Source organism: Vigna radiata, chromosome 6, assembly GCF_000741045.1.
Source record: "Vigna radiata var. radiata cultivar VC1973A chromosome 6, Vradiata_ver6, whole genome shotgun sequence".
NCBI lineage: Eukaryota > Viridiplantae > Streptophyta > Magnoliopsida > Fabales > Fabaceae > Vigna > Vigna radiata.
Window position 1 is genome coordinate 16,192,273 of NC_028356.1, and position 4,983 is coordinate 16,197,255.

Sequence of the window (4,983 nt, forward strand, 5' to 3'; positions counted from 1 at the left end):
TGAGCAATTTCCACAATTTGCATATTGAAGGCTTAATACATTGCTAAATTATAATGTCATAATGGTAAGAAATCCTTTTAGACAACATGAATATTTTACCAACAACATAGCATTTGACAGAGTAACAATAATAACAGTTAAAGAAAAATAATACATGTAGTGTCACTGTTCATATATATCTACAGGAACTTTCATCAAGCAAAATCATCTTGAACTCTCAACTGACACCGATATTTCAAAAAACGAACCAAACTCTCGATTGTCACAATGTCCCTGAACACTTCACACAGATCAACAATAGTTTTGTATATTCAATCCTATCAAAGCCTAATCGAAGACAGACAGCCAACAGTATCATTCACTCAACGGAAAGTAAAAGAACCAGAAATCTTCAATTCTATCAAAGTCTAATCGAAAATCGTTCAAAAGAAATAAGAGAATTATTAATAATCAAATAAGTTCATCAATTACTGGATTTTACTATTCCTTGAAAACCTTAACCTAGGTTAGCCGCTGCAAACCTAGAAGATAGCAAAGAAACTTAACAGGATTCATTGTCCCTGTACAGATCACTTTTGCGAGCAATCACAAAATTCACAAAATAAACCGACAGAAAATGGAGAGCGAATAGGTATAAAACCTACAGCTGTTGCAGACAGGAATCAGAGGACAAAACTATTCGTCTGGCTGACTTCGCAGAAATTATGTTGTTTCGAATCGAAACCCTACGGATTAGGGTTTAAGAGGAATTCCAACTACTCAAACTGTAAGAGTAAACAATTTTGAGGAAGGCGAATATAACAAAAATGAATAAAAACTACGTTATATGTTTACTTTTATATATGTTAATCTTAATTTATACTCAGCTTGGTATCTATAATTTATTATTATAATATGATATTTTAACAAACTTTTCAGTAAGTGTGCACTCTCCAGTTTCAGTTTCCATTTCGAGCATAGTGCTGTGCTATAAACCAAAAGCCCTCATTTTCCTCATCGCATTAGAAAAATATGCAATCAGAGAGGCTCAACGACATGGTTTTCAAGTAAAAATAATAACAGAAAAAAAAATAAAATAACACATGTGGAATGCTGCTCGTGTATATCTACAGGAACTTTCCTGATGCAAAAATCATCTCGAACTCTCAACTGACACTGGAATTTCAAAAAACGAAACAAACTCTCGAATATTACAATGTCCCTGAACATTTCGCACAGATCAATCACGCTAGGCAAATAGTTTTGTATCTTGAATCCTATCATAGCCCAATCGAAGACAGCCAATAATATCATTCATCCAAAGGAAATAATATCAGAAATCTTCAATTCTATCAAAGTCTAACAGAAAAAAATAAACGACGGATGAAAAACTTACAGCTGTTGCAGACGGGAATCAAAGCTCGAAGCTACTCGTCTGGCTGACTTTGCAGAGATATTTTGTTGTCGTTCCGAACCGAAACCCTATGAATTAGGGTTTAAGAGAAATTGGAAAGACTCAGCAACATAACTGGGAAAACCACAGTAAGAGTAAACAATTTTCAGGAAGGGGAATGTAATAAAAATAAAGACTACGACGGCTGACTCTGTTGGCGGTGGAGGACGTCGGACCTGGTGACCGTCGGTGACACTAGCGGTGATTGGTGACGCTGACGGCGCTCATCTCGCGGTTAACGGCAGACAGTTTGGCAGAGGCGGTGGCTCACGCATGGAAGGAGAAATTAAACTATATTTTTCTCTTTAGATTTTTACTTTTCAGGAGAAATTAAACATTTTCAAAACCACATCTTTATTCGTGTAGGGTGTTAATACCTTCCCTACACGTAACCGACTCCCGAACCAGAATCTGGTTTTTTGTAGACCAAGCCTTATCCCTTTTACGGTTTTTCTATAGTTTTCCAAAATAAACTATAGTGGCGACTCCAAATTTTTTTTTTCAAAATCGTCTCTCTTTTTGGATCGTCGTCCCGTCGCGATTTCCGGTTGCGACACTATCCTTGTATATTTTCTCTTTTGCGATGATCACCTAATTGGTGTGAGCTTAGGGAGACAGTTGTTTCAGTTACTTCAGCGATATGTGATCGAGAGGATTTAGTAGAGAAGTCGGATGAATATACCAATGTAAATTTTTTTTTTCGTAGGTTTGTTTCTTATATTATTCAATTTATCATATATGTAATATTCATTTTAGTAGTATTTTACTATTAAAATTGGGATGTTACATCAGTTCAACATATGATCAGCTAAATATGCATTTCCAACATTTTTTTTTTTGCTTTAAGCAATAAAGAAAATAAAATAGGGAAGATTTATGGATTTCAATTATTTGGAACATATGGAACCATATGAATAGAATTGTATTTAAACAATGGAAATTGGATCCAGAGAAAATATTTACTTTTGGCAAAATTAAATGTTCGGGCATGGATGAAATACAAAGTCCCAACTGTCCACTTTTTTTAGGTTTAATCATTTTTTACATCCTTATTTATGTAGGGTTGTCTCAATTTGGTCCCTGTATTTCTAAACCTCTCGATTTGGTTCTTAATTTTGTAAATTTAACTCAATTGAGGGCTTGTCGTTAAGTTGGCTGGACGGTGTTAAGAATTTGCATGAATGGACTTGCTGACAAGGAAAATTTTAATGACATGGTAGTTTTTAATGACGTGGCAGTATGATGGAATTTATTTTATTTGAAGTTTTAAATAAAAGTTAATTATGGATCATGTTACCCCTCTCTCTCGTGCAACTGTTACCTCTCTCCTTCGGTGCCATGGATGAGTGTCATTAGCAGTTGCCTTCACTTCGAAAATCCCCTCTTCGATGGTTAATATGGAAACATCAAAGGTTCCATGGCCCCTTCGTCTTTCATGGCTTGCCTTTGCGAGTTTGTTGAAATAAGCAGGGACTGTAATAACAGTGTTCTTCACGAAATCATGGTGTTCTGCGGAGTCATAGTAACTTGGCTCTTGTCAGCGTTGGGAATTAGGGTTTTTTGGAATTTTTGGGGTTTTGAAATCTGTTCATGCAATTTTGGATTTTCTGAGTTGTTTTTCAATTATGGTTGGTTATTGTTTCTCATGGTACGATTTGGAGCTTAGGGATTTGAATGTTTCTGTGTGTCTCGTGATGTTGGGTCTGACGGTGGTAGAAAGAGTTTCCAATTTCGACAACCACCGGTGACGGTGAACTCGAGTCCACAACGGTGGATGCAAACGGTAAAGCTAGGATGTGAACAATAAATGGGACTGACCTTATTAACAAGATAATCTACAAGTGTGGTTGCATTGTCTTTTGTATTCTTTCTCGATTGAAGGAAATATTGAGAGCAAATTCTGCTGATACCTCAAGCATCCCCAAAATAGTTTTCACGCTGTCAAATACTGGTTCTTTGTCTTCCTACTTCCACAAAGGAACTTTTTTTAGCGAATCCCAGACAAAAAAAAAAAAAAACACAAATAAAATGAATGAACTAAAGAACAAACCATGAAAGAAAACATGCAATTCAAGAAAAGTTACAATTTTTTTTTTTTTACTTTTTAGCTACCTGCAAATCATGGTTGTAAGCATGAGGAAAACCATCTAAGCAAAAAGGGAAAAAAGCAGAAGCAGGCCAACAAGAAAATCATATTGTGGTGCCTTGAAATTAGAAAACTAAAAACCTTAGCAAAAAAAAAAACGACGCTTACTTGTTTGCAAAAAACTCACAAAATCATCACACTAACGGGGTTTCCTTCAAATCAACGCCAAAATCATTCGAATCACATTCTCAAAAACAGCTTTGGCATAAGGTTCGATTGGGGTTTTTGATACTCCTTTTTGGGTATTTTTGAGAATGAGTGTCAAGGTTCCGAAGTCAATGCTTTTGGAGGACCAGGAGTACTAGTTTTTGGAGAGCTAGGAGTGTTGGTTCCAGAATTTAGTGGGTGTTACTGGATTTATCACAATGGGGATTTTGGGAGACAAAACTTTAATTTAATTTTTTTATTTTTTTTATCCATGCAATAAATATAGTGTTATCAGTGACTTTTGATGTTTCCATATTGATCATCGAAGAAAGGATTTTCGAAGTAAAGACAACTGCTTGTGACACTCATCCATGGCACCGAAGGAGGAAGAGGTAACATTTGCACGAGAGAGGAGTAAGAGGAACCATAATTAACTTTTATTTAAAACTTAAAATAAAATAAATTTCATCACACTGCCACGTCATTAAAAATTACCACGTCATTAAAATTTTCCTTTCAGCAAGTCTATACATGCAAATTCTTAACACCGTCCAGCCAACTTAACGACAAACCTTCAATTGATTTAAATTTACAAAATTAAGAATCAAATCGAGAGGTTTAGAAATACAGAAATCAAATTGAGACAATCCTACATAAATAGGGATGTCGAAAATGATTAAACCTTTTTTTTATAATGATTGGAATATATATCCTATTGAGCGCGTCAAATAAGTAACATAGAAGCCTCTAAACAAAATATGATGTGGAGGAAACATGTGTTCTAAACCACTCAGACTGTTAAGTCTAGAGGTCTCATTAGTCTTATGTAGATAGTTTTACGGGAAAGTCCTTACTGAGGTGTAGTGTTCTACTGAATGCACAACACTTTGTTGTTTTAATTCTGAGTAATAGTGCTAGGGAGCAAAATGTTACACACATGCTTATTTGCTCAACATGAAGTTCTCAACATAGCCTATAAACAAATTTAAATCTAGCATTGGACTAATGAGATTGAATCAAATAACTGCCAGTGATTACCAATTTGAAAAAGTACCTACAAGTGAAAATTCTTAAAGAGATACTTTTAATTTAGTTACACTTTGAATATGTAAGGATCGTTGCTCACTTTTAAATTTTTTGCTATACACACTGTTAGCATGAAATTGGTTTATCTAGAACTTCAATGTAAAATCATGATTTTTTATATAAAGGTTGAGACATTCCTAAAATGTCTCTATATATTTATATTTTTTGTTGA